General features: G+C 41.4%; 1 protein-coding gene across 1 annotated transcript in view; it reads right to left on the reverse strand.

The window, feature by feature from the left end:
• Nucleotides 1–15,464: 15,464 nt before the first annotated feature.
• The window catches only part of slitrk2 (SLIT and NTRK-like family, member 2), a 74,134-nt gene continuing 69,723 nt past the window's right edge, over nt 15,465–19,875 (reverse strand). Inside the window, exon 3 of the transcript XR_008695854.1 lies at nt 15,465–17,045. The gene's annotated coding sequence lies outside the window, so the exon portion shown is untranslated. The remainder of the gene's footprint in view (nt 17,046–19,875) is intronic.

The raw sequence follows: 19,875 nt of genomic DNA on the forward strand, positions 1-19,875 counted from the left end.
AAGTTTAAAAGCTGAAAACGTGAAAAGTAATAGCCTGCATCGTCTAACGATGACGCACGTTTAGAACGTTGAACGATGATTCTACGATGAAGCGTTGAGAAGTAGATAGCGACCGAAAAACGGGGCGAAATAATAAGAATAATAATAATAATAATAAAGAGCGAAGATCTCAATAGTGTGAGAGCTGTTCAGCTCTCCCACTAATAATAATAATAAAGAGCGAAGATCTCAATAGTGTGAGAGCTGTTCAGCTCTCCCACTAATAATAAAGAGCGAAGATCTCAATAGTGTGAGAGCTGTTCAGCTCTCCCACTAATAATAATAAAGAGCGAAGATATCAATAGTGTGAGAGCTGTTCAGCTCTCCCACTAATAATAAAGAGCGAAGATCTCAATAGTGTGAGAGCTGTTCAGCTCTCCCACTAATAATAATAAAGAGCGAAGATCTCAATAGTGTGAGAGCTGTTCAGCTCTCCCACTAATAATAATAAAGAGCGAAGATCTCAATAGTGTGAGAGCTGTTCAGCTCTCCCACTAATAAAGAGCGAAGATCTCAATAGTGTGAGAGCTGTTCAGCTCTCCCACTAATAAAGAGCGAAGATCTCAATAGTGTGAGAGCTGTTCAGCTCTCCCACCAATAAAGAGCGAAGATATCAATAGTGTGAGAGCTGTTCAGCTCTCCCACTAATAAAGAGCGAAGATATCAATAGTGAGAGCTGTTCAGCTCTCCCACTAATTAGTAATGTCTAGATTAAGCCATTTATAATCTGATTTTGCTTGCATTTTTATTTGTGTATGTTTTAGTGTTTACTTGGTGTTACATAGGTACACGACCAGTCATCATTAATAAAATTTCATTTGTTTCTGCGTTTTAAGGGACCACGTATAGAACCTTAAGATTCTATGCATTTAATATTGCTGTTAACCATTCTGACTTCTCTGCTTATGTGAGTGCCAAAGTGATTGTTACATGTGTACTGTGTTATGGTGTGATGGCACTTTGATCTTGATGAAAAGAGGAAAGATTAGTTATTCCAGATTTAGGAGCGATCCTAATCAAATATTTTGATTCCTGATCTGAAGAGGTGGAACTCTTCACCACTGGTTGAACTGATTTCTCCGCCCTGCAGTGACCACTGCCCCAGGGGTATTTAAACCAGTGACACCCTAGTTGAATTGGATTTCCCTCTATTTTCAAACTTCTTTCACCTTTTCTTTTTGCGTCGCATTACTTTTTCTATTTTCCTTTGTTCTTAAATTTTGTAAACCTAAGTTAAACTTAGAAACATTAACGAACAACGAATTTTGTTACGTGAGAAAGTCATCAAGAAACTCTATTTTTGATCGAACTCATTAAATCAAATTCCAGCCTATTTCCTTTTTGGGCTAGTTTTAGTAGCGCTGACGCTTTGAAACACCTTGGAAAGTTCAGCCTGGCTGACTTTTACTTTGCTGACCCTGAGCCGTCATCATCACCGCGGGCGACGATTCCTGGCCAAGAGGCCGTGGCACCTGGATCAGAGAGCGCACGCCTGCTCAACCAAGCCGGTTACGGGAGATGCTGCACAGCGGCCTACAGCTCCATACTAAGAGGAACATCTCTAATCCTCTGAGAATTCTGGTGTTTCTTAAAGCGCTAAAATTGAACATTCCAAATTCATTAGTTATCCTTAGATTTGCATTAGTTAGAGACAAGTACTCTTTTCGCTTAATCAAAGCCATCACACACTTTTCCATTCCTTGTGCTTTCACTCATTGATTCACTCATCACTGATCATCTCATTCTGATTGTTTTCTCATTTTCTGTTCTGTTTATTTGAGTATTTCCATATTATGTTATTCATATATCCAGTAGTGTTAGATTTATAAAACAATAAAAGGAATCTGGTTTTGTGTGCATTGTTCTTTAGATTTAAACAGAGGTCACTGAAGCGCGACAAGAATTCACGTCATAAGAGACTGATTTGGTTTTATCACAAGAAAGTTGTTATTGTTGTTCATAACTAGTAACTAATTGAATTGACATCTGGCGTTGACTAGATTGATACAAGCATGGTTTAGCTTTAAAACAAACCTGGTGCCCCAACTTCGAGGAATATTAATGTTTCTGCATTAATATCAAACTATTAATAATTTGAATCTGCTACATCAGGTTACTATACTTGTCCTTAATACTGACATGGCTACAAACCATGTAGCCACATTTCACACTCAACCCCTTATTGTTAAATGCTACAATGGTGGCCTCTAACTTATTCCGCACATTTAGTCTCACTACTAATTTGGATCTCCTCTGTGGGGGTTCAGTCTGTGGGTGAAACCGATTTGGTGGACTCTTTGTTAATAGAGGTCACTGGCTGTTGCGCTCCCGGGTCCGCTCCCCATTTCTTGATATCTTCCTCTGCAAACAGCCAATAGCTCGATGTCCGGCCTGGCCACAAACAAAGCAATGAGGGCAAGTTATTTGGTTTTGCTGTACAAAGTTACTGCACCTGCCTCTTGCTGCCTGCCTCTCTGATGGTGATACAGTACATGTATTTCAGGCTCACTTGTGAATGAACGATGGGCCCCATTTGTTTTACTGTTACTGGGTCTTGACATCTGTGCGAGGTGGTTAGTTAGTGAGGACACCTGTGCACTCATTTAAGTAATAGCAAAATGATAGTCTTGTAACTGCAGGTTTACCTTGTCTTGCTTGAGGCACTGTCTTAGTTAAGCTGAGCTGTGTTAACAGTAACTGGTCGAGTTTTGCTTGTGTAAAGGCGTCTGACTTTCTCTGCTTTCTCACTGGGTTTAGTGATTTGTTTTAAGGGGAAGTGGTCACTAACCTGAGGATCAGTGAGAAGAGATTTGAGATTGTGCCTTACGTAGCTGTTCTTTTCAATCAACTCCTGATACAATGTGTGAGGAAATGTACACTGTACTAGTTTATTGTCATAGTAGACATCTGGAGCAGGCTGCTGTGACTCAAAGTGTATGCGCTGTTTTAATCGCATGAGTCGATACAGAAACTGCAGCAGGCTCTCTTTATCATGCTGTTTAGCATTAGTTAACTCAACTACAAATTACTTCAGGCTCTGTAAAACCTTCTTGCAAACTTCCATCTACTGTATTTGTTTACCTAGGCTGTTGTATGACATATCAGCACCAGAATCAGAAATCTATCCATCATGTAGTTTAAACTCTCTGCGTAGGAGCAGAGCTGCAACATGATTAAACCTTATTACCTGCTCTCCTGCATTGGAATAAAGACTCATCCTACCATAAGGAACACCAGATGTACATGCTGGGTGTGTCTTGAATGACCCTGGGGTGGCAGAATTCCTTCCTGGTGTTCTGGCCTCTTTTATGTTGTGTGATGTGTTGTGGAAATCTTCTTCAACCGGAGATCATCAGTGTGATGAACCATCTCAAAGTTTACTCTCATGTCGACACGGAGTGGATCACAATTACATCTAAGACGTAAGGCACATCTCACTATGTACAAAGTATCCACTGAAGGACTGAGGACACAAGACCTGTATTTATACCCTGTTACAAACCCCCACATAAGCTGTTGACTGGTCTTTGATATACATGAGTGCAGTAAACCCTCCTTTACTTCCTTTAACAATGTTCCCGTGGTCACTACAGTGAAACCCCCACCATTTGATAACCAAATGCTTGATGACCTCCAAGTTGGTATGCGTGTGGTGCGGTTGAAGTGTGGGGGGTCCGGTTTTTCGCCCGGGGTACGATGATCGTCTGCCTGGGTGGTCTCTTTTCTGCTGACCCCACCAATTGCTGGCCTTGTGCTGCAGGCCGCTGTAGCGCCAGGGGATGAGGTCGGGCCGATGGGGTAGGCCCCGCTCCGCCCGTGTGGGGGTGGTGGGCTGGGGGCGGGCCCCACTCTGGGCGCGGGGGCATCTTCTGGCGGGCTCCCTACGGACCGTGGGTCCTCGGGCTCTACTCTTTCAGGCCGACCCTCCCGCCGGGGGGAGTGTTTGCCCCTGGTTCTCATGGGGCGGACAGCGTTGACCCCCGGTGGCCCACTCTGGCCTCGGGTGCTGTCTCTGTGGCTGCTGCAGCTCTGCCTGGGGGGCTCTGTGTGGGCGGCTTGGGTCGCAACACCTGCCCTCCTGGAACTGAAGGTGTGTGGGCTCCCTGGCTGCTAGGATTCCTTCCTCTGCTTGCTGGATGGGCGTAGTGGCGGAGCCCCTCACATCACCCTGGCTTCCACAAGTGGCATTGTTCATGCACCAACGTCTGCCTCACCCTTTGGGTGAATAATGATAAGCTACAGCCTTACTAACCTTGTAGTGGGACACTTTCCAAATCCAACTGTAAGTATTATTGATACTTATCACTACCGATATGAATAATGTGTGAATATGGAATTTGTGGTGATGTATGTCATGACTTTTATTAAGTAGTATGGGATATGTATAATAATGCACATATGTATGTATATTGTATGTATATGTTTGTATTAGTATGTGCACATACCTTAGCACTATTATTGGTATTAGTATTAATCTCCAAGGTAAACCACAGTACAAAAATTGTTTAGTTATGAATGTGTTAGCCTAAGGTACATCCATGCTTCTTATTTATTTATTTATTTTTTTGCTCCGATTGTTTACTTAACAGATTTGCTTGGTTTCAGCAGCTGGTTGCACCCCTTATCCCCCCTCCCCCCCACCCTCCCGCATACACACCCTAAAGCAGAAACCTAACCTGTCCACCAACACAGCAACATCACACACATTTTGGATTAGCTAAATAAACCATTAAATAAACCATAAATCAGGAAGAGTATATATATTCTATATATACTCTTCTTGTTAAAGCAAAGCTGTCCATCACAATATGGCATTCAGCGTAATATATGCTGCTTGCTTAACTGCTGGACAGAACAAAAAAAAAAAAAAAAAAAAAAAGATGACCTCCAAGGAACAACCCTCAGCCAGAGGCACAGCATCTCATGACAAACACAAAATTTCCCACAGATGGTCGAGTGGAAATGTCTCTGGTTTCTCCCAGTGTGTCATCACATGTGCTTCTATGAAGTGCTGGTAAAGGCATCACAGTGTCTCTGTCCATTGATGGATGTGATAATGTGAAAACCTTGGGTTGGTGTTGCTGGTGGTGAGTTTGGATGAGGGTGGTCATGGTGTGTGGCATGTCATTCTGTGAATGGGTGAAACCTGCATCGGCACAGATGAAGGCTCTACCATTCCATTTGTTGCTGTGTGTGGCTCAGGTAAGCGGTCATTCAGCATGTCATTATGAGACGACAACAAAACAACAACAAATAAGATAAAAGAATATCACAGATGCACAATATGTGTGCAACATGTTTTACACAAACTACAACAATATAAATCTCGACAATATAATGCAAGCTAAATTATATAACTCCAGCCACATAACTCCTACTATCCCTAATGCAACAGTTTCTATCAGTTATGTCAGGTTACTGTATTTGTCCTGTCATGGATTAGAACAGTGAAGGCCCAAATGCACAGCACAACACACAGATATGGTTTGTGGAGATTTAATGCAGGCGTCGGTACTGATAGAGCTCAGACAAAGGCAGTCAGATTCCAGGCAAGGTTCAACTAACAAAGCAGAGTCCAAAACATTACCAACAGGGACCAGGCAAGGCAAGGTCAAAAAACAATCAGTACTGGTACATGTCAGGACCAACTTGACATGAATGCTGAAATGTAGACGCAGGGATACAAGGTAACAATCTGGCAACTGGGCTATGGCTGAGGCGATGCTTAAATTCAAGACAAAGGTGAGTAAAAACTGATAGAAAACAGCTGGTGAGATCACGTGACTGGAGAGTAAAGCTAAACTAAGCATGACAAGACAAAACCGGAAGTGTAAGAAAATAAAACAGGAAATGGCAACCTAAAAGTCCAGACTGTGAAATGTCTTTAATACTGTTAGGCTAAAAACCTGGCGCCACGCTTCACCCTTAACCCCTTATTGCTAAATGTTACAGTGGTGGCTGCTAGCTTAACTCGCGCATTTAACACAAATTTCATCCTATTCCAGCAGCATATTAACAACAACATATTTACTGTTACCGGACATTAGCGTGGTTGTCTGAATATGCATACATATCATTTGACTGTACCTGTGGATCAGAGGATAGGAGACAGCTTTGAGTGTCTTTGCGCAGCGAGTGCTCCTTTACTAGTGAGAAGCAAATGCGCTGGGCCCATAGCTTTTCCCTTTCAGAAACCACAACAGACAACAGCGCCTACTACACACAGCACTCAGCATAGGATGCGTTTTCAAAAAAAGAAATTATAGAGGTGTCTTATTTAGCTTATTTTTAAACATAAACTATTTTCAGCCTACTACACTTGCACGCACGCATATACTCAATTTACTTTTTTAATTGAATTGAACAGTTATTACTGATGCAGGGCTGTGAGGGAAGTTCATTTTTCCAGATAATTATCACTTCTGAAGGGGAATCATTGCAGGTTAGCACACCATTACTGGGAGTTTATTTCATTTAATTTCAATAATTTATATTTAGCCATTTGCAAAGGTCTGCTTCTATTTGTGGATGATACCAGGTGTCTAAGAGCCTCAAAGTCCTAAAATCATTCAGTGCAGCAAAAAACCATCAGTATACTGCAGCTGTTATATGGTAAAGTACATGCAGCTGTTATATGGTACAGTACATGCAATATTAACTTAGAAAATGTGTCTATGTATATCATAGTCTAACCTGACTTAGTTTGAAGGCAAAGTTGACAGCCAATAAATTGATCATTTTAATATTATCTATTAATGCTTGTTTATGCTTCTGTGATGCTTCCTGGTTCCTCTGCAATTATTATTGTGTTAGTTTTCTGTGAATGACTTCCTGTAAATGCTGTGTTCCTGAGCATATACCATTAAACCCACGGTTCTGATGGTGGGAGCGAATGGTATTAGCACAGAATGAATTCCAGAACCACTGACTGATTTAGTGAGGGCAGCAGGGAGGACAGGAAGATGGGTGAGGAGGATCTGAGGATGTGGTAGGTGTGGAGATAGCCTCCCCACTCCGTGACAACTCAAAGTGGAGCCCAGGATGCAGAGTCGCAGTCTTACACGCCTCTCTGCATGTTCTCTACAGCCGCCACCCACTCTTAGTCTTAGTTATCGCATAGAGACTGTGTCTGCTTCTCGACCACCTAAACTATACAAGTCACAAACAAATCAAAGAGAAGTGACTTACCAGAATTTAATAAACATCAAAACAGTTCCTCTTACGGAAAAAAAGGAACAGTAAGCTAATAAAGTGTGGTTCATTAAATATCAGATCTCTCTCATCTAAATCCTTGTTAATAAATGACTTGATAAGTGACCATCACACAGATCTGTTCTGTCTCACTGAAACCTGGCTGTAGCAGGATGATTATGTTACTTTAAATGAGTCAACTCCAATGGGTCACATCAACTATCATGTTCCAAGAAATACAGGTAGAGGTGGAGGAGTAGCAGCAATTTATAAATCAGATTTATTAATTACTCCTAAACCTAAACATAGTTATAACCCATTTGAGAGCCTCACTCTGAGCCTTTCTCACCCAGACTCTAAAACTCAGAAGCCAGTTGTGTTTTGTATTGTTTACCGTCCTCCTGCCCCATATTCGGAGTTCTTAACTGAATTCTCTGAATTCTTATCTGACTTAGTTCTTAGCACAGATAAAGTCATTGTAGTGGGAGACTTTAACATTCATGTAGATGTTCACAGCAACTGTCTCAGCACTGCTTTTAACTCCTTAATAGACACTATTGGTTTTACACAGCAGGTAAATGAACCCACTCATCGTTTTAAACACACCCTCACAAGGATTAGCTATGGAGTACCACAGGGTTCTGTGCTGGGTCCAATTCTGTTTAGCCTATACATGTCTCCTCTAGGTGAGTTTATTAGAAAGCATTCTATTAATTTTCATTTTTACGCAGATGATACTCAGCTATATATGTCCTTGGAACCAAATGAAACAGATCAACTAGTCAAAATTCAGGGTTGTCAAGACATCAAATCCTGGATGTCCCAAAACTTCCTTCAACTAAACTCAGATAAAACCGAGATTCTTATTGTAGGGCCTAAAAATCTGAGAGAGACACAATTGAGTCAGATAGCCACCCTGGATGGTATAACATTAGCTTCAGATTCTACTGTGAGGAACCTTGGTGTCATCTTTGACCAGGATCTCTCTTTTACATCATACATTAAACAAATCTCCAGAACCACCTACTTTCACCTTAGAAATATAGTTAAAATCAGAAGCATCCTCTCTCAGAGCGATGCAGAGAAACTGATCCATGCATTTGTTACCTCTAGGCTGGACTGCTGTAACTCCTTACTCATAGGGTGTCCTAACAGCTCATTAAAAAGCCTACAGCTTATTCAAAATGCTGCAGCCAGAGTTCTGACAGGACTTAGAAAGAGAGATCACATTTCTCCTACATTAGCTTCTCTGCACTGGCTGCCTGTAAAATGTAGGATAGAATTTAAAATTCTCCTACTCACCTACAAAGTACTCAATGATAAAGCTCCTTCTTATCTTAAAGACCCTATAGTTCCTTATGATCCCAGCAGAACACTTTGTTCTCAGAGCGCTGGGCTACTTGTGGTTCCTAGAGTGTTTAAATGTAGAACAGGGGGCAGAGCTTTTAGCTACTAAGCTCCTCTCCTCTGGAACCAGCTCCCTCTTCAGGTTCGAGAAGCTGACACACTCTCCACCTTTAAGATTAGGCTTAAAACCTTCCTTTTTGATAAAGCTTATAGTTAGAGATGGTTCAGGTCACCGGCAATTATTGTTAGTCAAAGGAACCATCTCTTAGTTAAGCTGCAATAGACATAGACTTCTGGGGGACTTAATTTGTACACTGAGCTCCTCTGTTTCCTTCTACCTCCTCTGACCAAGAACCTCCAATCATTGTCCCATGTTTAACTAACCTTGTCTCTTTCTCTCCAGTAGTTGTGCTTCTCTCCTCTCGCTCTCTCTCTACCCCCACTCTCTCCCTCTCTGTCCTCACCTACAGGTATAATAGGACTCAAAGTTTGGTGTCTGTGATGGGCAGCTGCGGATCCAACCATCCTGCCTGTATCCAGTCCCTGGTCCAACCATCCTGCCTGTGCTCTGTTGTTGCTTGTTGTTGCTTGTTGCTGTTGCTGTGCTTTTCTCTCTCTCTATCCTCTCACCCCAACCGGTCGAGGCAGATGGCTGCCCACATCCAGTCTGGTTCTGCTGGAGGTTTCTTCCTCGTTAGAGAGGGAGTTTTTCCTCTCCACTGTTGCTGTCAAATTAAATGCTTGCTATATGTGGGATTTGTTGGGTTTAGTTGTGTGAGGTTTTAAACCTGACTTTATAAAGTGCCTTGAAATAACTTTGTTGTGCTTTGGCGCTATATAAATAAAATTTAATTGAAAATTGAAAATTGAATTGAGATACGGAGATGCCATCTTATGAGTGGCCTCATAAATATTGACTAGCAGTGTTTTATAATGAATGCAATGTACAATATACAGAAATAGGAAACCAACAGAACAACTGTAAAACAGAAGTCATGGAACATGAAGCATAGGCTTCAATGCCAAGTTCTTCATACAGTAAGTCGAAGATTTTATACAGGAAGAAGTTGCAGCAGTTAAGCCAAGGAATGAATTTGTGTGTCAGAGAGAAACAGAGACGGTAGGCTGACTAGTTATGTTGTTCATGTGGGAGGTAAAAGAGACACAAGAGGGGAGGGTTGAAGAAAATGAAGAAGCCAGGCCAGGTTAAGTCACTGCGATATAATGGACATGGGACTGAATAGAGTTGTTTTTAATTAATCATGGAAAGAAATTAAAGCTTGAAGGTAGATTATTCAAAAGAAAGTTGGAGGGACCAGCAGCTGGAAACATTCAGGTCCAAGAATGAGGACACCTGCTGGGACAGTGTGAGCATCAATGACAGGAGGAAGCCCAGGAGCAGGACAGAAGACAGGTCTGGGCAGTGTGTAGTAGGTCTAACAGCTTGAACATTACAATAGTAAAATTATGACAATGACTTGTTATGCTAAGAAATAAAAGAGTCGCTTAGATGCATATGAACAGGACAAGCTAAAATAAAACAAACACTTAATTCCTCAAAAAAGCCTAAAATATTAGTGATTGCAGCTTAAAGTAGGAGTAACAGCAGAGATGAAGGGTCAGAGAAGCTTCCTGCAAGGTACAGCACCCGCAATGCACAATTCGTCCCTATCTGGACTTCATGAATATGCTGATTGGCTCATTATTGTTGGATTTTGAAAAAAGGCAAAAAAATAAGCCACTAAAATAATAAATAAATTGATTGTTACATGAAAACTACTGATAATGTAGAGTAGACCGTTTAGGTCCTGATATTTAATAATCTAAGCTGCATGTTTGTTTTTGTTTTGTTCAACACAACCAACACATTTATGTTCTTTCATTAACAGCCACTAAGACAATATTTTCAGGACAGAAATATTTCACAGCAGCCGTTTACAGCCTGAACAACTGGAGATTGTCATCAAGCCAGAATTCACAATTTAGCTCTAAATTGAAGTTATCAGTTATCAGGGCATCAGTGATTCACAGGAGGAGATGCGTCTTCAAGGTGTTTTATGCAGATCAGGACGTTGAGACCAATAAATAAAATGCTTTTCCTGACCTAGACCTCAACCTTAATCACCTCGTTTTCTATTTCTGTGAAATTGTGCTAAGATGCTGCCATGATTCTCCATAAACCACACTTGATTAGCAAGTTAATTTATATACACAAACACATTCATGAGGCCAAGCGTTTCCTTAAGCATGAGCAAAAGGTGGTTCAGGGTGTGCGTGCGCAATGGTGACTCCTTACTCTCCCTGAATAAAGGTCAGCAGACCTGACTTCCATAGTGGAGTGAAGATATTAAAAGCTGTGAGGAGCACCACTCTACCAGAATGAAAAGAAAATGGAATTTGTATATTGAATCAGGTTGTCTGTTTGATTTTGTTTTGAGATCTGAGACTACTTTATATAATTTGATTTTATGTTTTAGCTATTTTTCCTTTATAACATAAAATAATGTGCAGGTACCATATACTGTATGTGGTGTATGTGTTTTGCCACAAGCTCGTCATTGATTCCTGTTACTAAGTGGTAATACACATCATGAAGCTGAGATCAAGCAAATGCTGAGCAGAGATGAGACTAGCTGCAGTTAATCACACACATTTCCTCAGTTTACAGTCTGACCCACTATTATCTTGTGCCCTCATTGTCTCTGACAATGTCTGTGTTATGAGACATATTTTGTCTTTCTGCATCTTTATTCTAATGATGTATATACAGAACATTCTACTTTTCATCTTCTGCTGTTTTCCATCACTGCTCTTGTGCTCTCTTTCCTCAGTTCCCTCTCTGAGGAACCGGGTGTGTTCCTTCTATGATTTATTCAGATGCAGAGATTGGGGCTGAGAGATTTGCTGCAGGCAGAACGCGCTCTGCTTGCCTTCAGATGGTGGCTTATACTTCCTACTGTCACAGCTCATGCAAATGAACCAGACCATTCACTGTGATTGGAAAACCTTACATCATAAGTGAGGCTGTTTTGTGTTTTCATGCAGTTGCTGGTTTGTGCTCAGTAAAAGAAGACAATCGCAGTCACTAAGTGGTAAAATTAAACACCATGAATACAAAACAGCATTTGAAAAAAAACTAATAAGTAAATGACAAAATAGTGCAACAGGATTTTTTTTGTTCATTTAAGTTATTTTATAATAAAAGTTAAAGCTGACACTATACAGTAGACGTCTATAGCTGAAACGTTCGTCTGTTGCTAATCGTCTTTGTCTGCTTTAATCCTTATAGGTTAAAAATGGAAAGAAAACATGGGACATAATATGTTGGCTTGTAAACTTTAGCTTTTCCATTTGAGACACACCTTAAATATAAGTTATGTTTATTTGTCAGCAGAATTAACTCAGGTTATCGTTTCTGTTCGAACATGCTTCTACGGATGTTGTCTATCTAAAATAAAAAGCATTTCGAATCAGAGTAAAAACCTGCCAGAGGGAAAGAATAAGTAAATAATACAAAGCTGTGAATGCTGTTATGTACTAAAATAACACAAAATAAATCAGAACCTTCAGGTTCTAAACTGCCTCTGAGTATCTGAAGTCTGTCAGTGTTGCAGATATTTCCATGGCACCCGAACATACCACACATGGGAACCGGAGCTTTAGGACTTTTCCAGTAACCCTTCTGTGCTTGTGGACTGGTTTTCAGTTGCTGTCTAGAACCTAATGTGCTGCTGCTGCTTTAGAGGTTATAGTAAGTAAAAATAACTACAAATGTCCCTTTAGTGTAGAAAGTGTGTAGCAACAACAACTTTAAGAGTGACGAGAAGATCAGCTAATGATGTTTACTTGATTGATAAACAACAACCTCTTAGCTATGGAACAGTCATTTCCACGTGATGGGCTATTATTAAATGTAAATCCAGTGGCATATCTCCAGAATCTGGTCTTGTTTGGCTTGACACTGACTGTGACTGGGGGCATGTTCCTCAGGTCACCCTCTGTGAGAGGCTTGCTGGGAAGTGAGGAGGCAGAAAGCAAGTGTCAAGAATAATTGTCTCTTTGGGGGATGACTCCTCCAATGGAAAAAAATGCATCATTCAGGAGTTTTAGGCTCTGCAAATTTCTCTCAGCTCATTGTAGGGACTCTAGCATCTGGGACAATTGGTTGATCTACTGACATGCATAAATCCCTAAAGACATGTAGCAAGGTTGACACTATCGCAATCAGCTAAAACAACAAGTCTGTACCTTTGTGCGGCAGAAGAACACAGCTGCCACATAAAAATAAAGACCTTTTTCTTTGGCTAGCTTGTGTAATTTTTATTTACTTTTTCAATTGAGTTTGTTCACACAAATCTCCTGGCGTAAGTTCAAATCTAGAAAACGGGATATGTACAAATGTATCAATCACTACTATGTACGAATCTAAGCATGCAGCAGAGGTGAAGGAGAAGATAAACTGAATCCCTGACAATGTGTTCAGCAACTAATAAGAAGTCTCTACATTAAACCACCGACTAGTATTGGATTAATATTAAGACCATTCAGTTATTTACTGACCTAGAAGCCACCAATCTGGTATCAGATTTAAATCTGTTCCCAACCACACTGTTCATTTAAATGAATGGATCATCATTAAACCTGGCACCTCGCCACAACGTTGCTAACTGTAGCCAAATTTGCCCATATTAGTACAATTGATGAAATAAAAAAAAATCATGTAGACTTGTGTCAATTGATGGGTCCGATCACGTCAGGTAAACTAGGCTGCAAACTATGCTTTAATGTTGCCCAATCAACCCTTAGATAATTGTGTCCCATACAGCTAGAACCCTAGTGTGGTCAGCAGCTGGAAGTGCACTGGTTTCAAAGCTTGTCGCTGTGTTATGCGTGTTAGAACAGACGCCTTTGATCCTCTTACGGATCCTCTAACTTGGTTGGAGTCATTGTTACAAATTACATGTTTGCACCGTTTTGCGCATAGTTTTCATCTCATCTAATTTTAGACACGCCTTCACTGTATTGTTTTTCTAATCTTTATTATTATAGTTCTTCCATTTGCATCTAACTAGTCCCCGCATATTTTAAGCTACAGAAACCATTCAAATATCAAAACGTGCAGCTTTTTAAGATAACGCGGACTATTGTTTTTCTCATTCATATGTTTCATATTTATCAAGTTATTAAGCTTTTTCCAACTTTTATTAAATGAATGGAGAAATGTCTTATGGGTAATGCAATGCAACAGTGTGTAAATAAGTTATCTTTGCAACCATTGATACAGTATATGATTTTGCCTTGCAAGCTTTTTTTACAACATTTACATCAAAACTGTAGCTTTCAGTGTTGCAACAGTCAGCTTTTTGTTTAGTTGCCACTATCTTGATTATGTTATTACTATTAAACATTCACATTCACACCATTCATGGATACGAGCCACCACATGGTTAGGATACAATAGGTGGCAGTAGTGCAAAATGAACAGAATGCAATCCAACACAATTCTCCACAGAAGAAAAAGACCAACTACAGGACTGCACGACAATAGCCAGCTGGTCTGGTAGCGTAGTACAACCATACATCTACGATCCCGAATCTGACCCTGAAGCTGAAGAGGAGGCTGTTGAAGTCACCACATTTCCCCCCATGTGTATGCGATTGCAGAAAAAGGCCAAAAGCTAGACCCACCGTCCCCTGCTTGTAGACGCTTGAAGGCCGATAACTATTAGCTGTTCCTCCCAGGTGTATGTGATTTCAGAAAAAGGCCAAAATCTAGACCCACCATTCCCTGCCTGTAGCCACTCGAAGGCCGATAGCTGTTAGCTTTTCTCCATGCAGGTGTGTGGCTGCAGGAGCCTACATAACCTATTTGAAGGGGACAAAGGCTCGGTCGACTGGCTGTAGCCGTTAACATAGCTAGCTACTAACTTGCCTCACACATAGGCTACTACATTTTAAACAGACAAACTAACATTTTAAAACATTATAAGTATCAAGCATGTACTTACTTCAGTGAGTTGATGATGGACTGTAGGAATAGATCCTTTTTATCCAACAGGAGCCTTGAAACAAATCCAGCATTGTATGCACCCTCGTTCGAAATGAGCACACGTATAAATGCTGAGGCAGTGTTTCTAGCACTGGTCTGTTTAAAATAAAAGTGACCCACGAAGTCCTTACTTGTTGATCCCTTGGAATGTTAATAGACTTTGGTGTTGGTTAAAACACCCAAGAACTGAACACTTTCTATGGGAAAACTTGAGCGCTGCCATGTTCGTCTGTTCACGGTGAGTAAGAGGGGGGAAATGGCAGAAGTCCAGTTCTGGTTCGGTATCATTGTGGGGGTGGTAGTTCAGGATTTGCAGGGAGGACTTCCTGCACCTGTGACGACATGGTTGTAATGGTTTCAGTGTAGGACGAGGTCTGTCTCCATTGGATAAAGTCTCAAAATGTGAAAAAAGGAGGAAATGCACTTCTACCGTGCTCGGTGTGTGTAAATGTGACCCATAGAGTCATAGGAACGCTCCAAGATGTCTAAAAAGCGGATTTCGCATTATATGACCCCTTTAAGTCCGTGACCCTAGAGTGGAAGGCCTGGGTTCGACTGCCGTCTAAGGCATGTTTATGCTACAATGTCAAAATCTAAATGTGTATTGACAAAAATAATTATCATATTGTATCACCAATGTTCAACTATATTATTGTTTTCAAAATGTTCAGTTTATATATATACAGTATATATAAACGAACCAGGCAATCCTGGTTCGATACCTGTTTAGAACAAGACTTTAATCAAAAGTTAAAGCATAAGTCAAAATCACGAGCTTTCGTATATTTTTTTTAATCGCTTCAGCTTTTTCCTCATCCACCACTCATATCCTTTGGCTCAATGGTATACTGTAAGTCCTTGACTCGTGAGTAGGAGATCTAGTTCAGAATCAGAATCAGAAAAGCTTTATTGCCAGGTTCTGTAGAGCGCACTTTACAGAACGAGGAATTTGACTTGGTGTTGGCAGGTGGTGCATCTCAGCATAAAAGTTCAAAAAGTACAAACGTACAAACAAACGTACAACATACAACATGACATGGTAGCAGTACAACATACAACATGGCATACAACATGACATGGTGACAGTACAGCATACAGGATGACATGACAACAGTACAACATGACAAGGTGACTGAACTACATACAACAACCTGGTGACAGTACAACATACAACCTTACATGGTGACAGTGCGACATACAACATGACATGGTGACATAGTGAATAGTGCAAACATGTTATTTGAATAGTGCAATTTAAGGATAAGCTAAAATGAAGTTATCAACAGGCTATATACAGTGGAGTGAAGAGGATGCACAGGTAGACTGGGATGGTGGGGCCTGTAAGCGCCAGCGATAGTCCTTTAGTTGGGGGGGGGTCAGCTGGGGGGAGTTGGGGCACTGTTCAATAGGCTTACTGCATTTGGGAAGAAGGTGTTCTTGTGGCATGAGGGCCTGGTCCTGATGGACCGTAGCCTCTTGCCAGAGGTAAGGGGCCGAAAGTGTGTCCTGGGTGAGAGGGGTCAGCTACAATCCTGGCTGTCCGTCTCCGGGTCCTGGCGATGTGCAGCTCCTGGAGAGACGGGATGTGGCTGCCGATCACCTTCTCCGCAGAGTGGATGACACGCTGCAGCTTGGCCTTGTCTCTGGCTGTGGCCGCAGTGAACCAGACTGTGATGGAGGACGTGAGGATGGATTTGATGATGGCAGTGTAGAAGTTTAGCAACATCTTTACAGGGAGGTGAAACTTCTTCAGTTGTCTCAGGAAGTACATTCTCTGCTGAGCCTTCTTAGTGATGGAGCTGATGTTCTGGTGCCACTTGAAGTTCTGACTGATGATGGTGCCTAGGAAGCAGAAGGACTCCCCAGAGGTCACCGGGGTGTCACAGAGGATGACAGGGGGAGGGGGGCTGGGTCCTTCCTGAAGTCCACTGTCATCTCCACCGTCTTCAGAGCATTGATCTCCAGGTTGTTAGCGCTGCACCATGACACCAGAATGGCTATCTCACTTCTGTAGGCCGACTCATCACCGTCAGAGATGAGACAGATGAGGGTGGTGTCGTCAGCAAACCTCAGGAGTTTGACAGACTGGTGTCCAGATGTGCAGCTGTTTGTGTACTGGGAGAATAACAGGGGTGAAATGACACAGCCCTGGGGGGATCCGATGCTGGTGGTCTGGGTATCCGAGACAAGCTTCCCCAGCCTCACCTACTGCTGTCTGTCCGTAGGAAGTCTGTGATCCACCTGCAGGTGGAGTCAGGCACATTCAGCTGGGAGAGTTTGTCACGGAGCAGGGATGGAACTATTGTGTTGAAGGCCGAGCTGAAGTCTAATAACAGGATCCTGGCATAGGATCCTGGAGAGTCCAGATGCTGGAGTATGAAGTTGAGGGCGATCCCCAAGACTACGAACCGCTGGTCGCCTGTGGTGGACAATTATAGTAGTTAGTATAGTTATGTACGTAAGTAAGTTATGGCAAATTACGGCCAAGTTTAAAACCAAAAATAAGAAGCTGAATGGTGCGCCCTCCCGCGTGCAGCGTTGGATTTGTGGCAGACAAGCGACTGTAACACTGATTTCTCGCTGTTCGTACGGGCTACAATTTTCTTTACGTGGTATTCTCCTTTAATGCACCACACGGCAAGACAGTACGGTACATGTACACTCTTTTCTTTATGCCGCATCACCTCTTTCCTGTGCCCAAGGGCAGGTAGGAACTAATGTTAATTACAAATAAAATCACTGTAGCTGAAATGCCACGTTTTCCCAAACATAAAATGAAAAAAATAAAAAGGAATACTTACTAAGGTTACACTACTAAAATTTAATAAAGTGAATAAGGATGATCTAGACCAGGGGTCAGCCACCCGTAACACCCACATTTTCAATAAAAAAAAACACTGGGAGCCGTGGAGGACGGCAATATTATATAATTTGAGAACATTCAACATTTGTTTTTTTAATCTAAAGAAAACATAAAAGTCAGGGCTCAGAGGTTTAACATTTATTGACAGAAGATCGTAGCAATTAAATGCATACCTATTCAGTCCCTCTGTTCTCTTTTACATGGAATACAAGCAACGATCAAACGTAAGCATCATATTACGTCTTGTAAAACTATAAAAACTGTTCAGATCGTTTACAGACGATGAAACACTGTCAAGGCATCGAAAAGGACAGCTAACTCGCAGGGACTGATAAGCGACTGAATAGAGTTGATGTCTTCCCCGCTGACAAGCGCATTCATTTGATAATGCACTTATCTTGGCTGACAGTTCAGTTGAAAAACACACTGAATCTTTATCAAACCGTCCTTGAATATAATCTATGAACTGCAGTTTCTTCCTTGATTAGCCATGATTATTATGGAAGAAGCGCAAATCATCGCCAGTCCAAATTGTGCAATTAATACTGTGTTTACAATTAAGGTAATAAATAATAATAGTATTATTTAATTTAAAATGCACTGCATATTTTAAAGGAAAATGCTACAAAAAATTCGACCAGAAAAGCTATTAAGAGTTATTTTTTTGTTTTTCTCTAAACGAAAAACTGTTTTAAATCAAATTCCATTTGTTTTTGTTAAAAAATGTTTTTGCTCGATTTATTGGTTTGTAAGGCGGTGCTTTTATTCAAATCTATTTGCCGCCCATAGCAAGAGAAACAAGAAAGCCGGTGAAGGTGGATGGATGGGCAAATGGGAAATCAAAGTTTTGAAACGTACATGGGCTGAATAAGTCATCTCAGCCACTCATTCAGTTACAATGACATGCACAGTCAAAGTAGCCTGCATTTGCACATCTATACATTTGTGTATTGGTCACTCTCTGTCTGGACACACGACTTTGAAACACGTCACGTGTTTGTGTATAAGTTTGATGTCTCCACCAAATTGTAAGCAGAGGTAACGAGAGAAAGACTTTTTTGTTTTTCGTTTGTCTCTAAACAAAAAAAAAACACCTTAAATCCAATTCCGTGTCATTTTGTAAAAAACAAATATGTTTGCCTGGTTTATTGGTTTGTAAGTCGGTGCTTTGATTAAAATCTGTTTGCTGCTCATCGCAAGAGAAACGAAACACCTGTGAAAGTGGCTGGATGGACGGATGGGAAATCAAAATGTTGAAACGTACACGGGCTGATTAAGAGTGATCTCAGCCACTCAGTTACAATGACACGCGCAGTCAAAACAAGTCAAACTGAAGTTCTGCAGACAGAGTAAACACGTACGAACAAACATGTTGCTGTAATGCGTTGCTGTAGATCTGCTGAGTTCTGGCATCCTGTCAAAGTTACGATCGACAACTGCTGTAAAACAAATTGAAATGATTAATATGGTTATTTACGTAAAATCTACGACTATTGGAAAACATTCATCAACACGTTGTGGAAGTCTAAAACCTAAATAAGCAGCTGTAGTCGCAGATGGACTGCGCGCTACGCCTTTACTTGGCCATGCGCATTCAAATTATATTAATTAAGCCGCGACCCATAATCATGGAATTATGTGAAGCCAATATGTTGTATCAGATGTTAGAGCGGTGGGTGTGTACATATTCTTAAGAGACGCCTGCTATTTAAAGACACGAAAAAGCTAAGGAGAATGAAAACAAGAACGTTTTGCTGCTGTGGCGCAGGTCTGTTCTAAACCACACAGAACAATTATAACTTTGCAGTGAACAGAAAATAACTAAGCCATCAACAAGTTGTTGCCCCTGATACTCCCCACATACACAACAGATACTTAATGGTAAAATCTTAATAGTAAAATAGGTCTGGTGTAATATATGTGTGTTACAGGTAGAAATGAACAGTCGGACCTCAGTTATGCTATAGTGCATTGGAGGCTTCTGGCCAACACTGCGCCACCTGGTGGTTAAAACGAGACTAGCGTCCTGATTTTTTACAGCCCGCTGCAGGACTAGACATGTTTAGACCCGCTGCACCGTGGTGGCGCAACAGTACTGCAGTGAAAACGCTAGTCACTTTGAACTGCTACCACTTTAGGAGAGGACGAGGCGCTTAAAGGTCTTCTTTTACAGAGGTCAGGGCAACGGGTCTGTAGTCATTCAGTCCTGTGATTCTGGTCTTTTTGGGGACAGGGATGATGACTGAGGATTTGAAGCAGGCTGGCACATGACAGGTCTCCAGTGAGGTTTTGAAAATGTCTGTGAACACTGGAGATAGCTGGTTGGCACAGTGCTTCAGGGTGGAGGGATAGACAGAGTCCGGGCCCGCAGCTTTGCGGGGGTTCA

This window comes from Betta splendens, chromosome 10, assembly GCF_900634795.4.
Source record: "Betta splendens chromosome 10, fBetSpl5.4, whole genome shotgun sequence".
Lineage (NCBI taxonomy): Eukaryota > Metazoa > Chordata > Actinopteri > Anabantiformes > Osphronemidae > Betta > Betta splendens.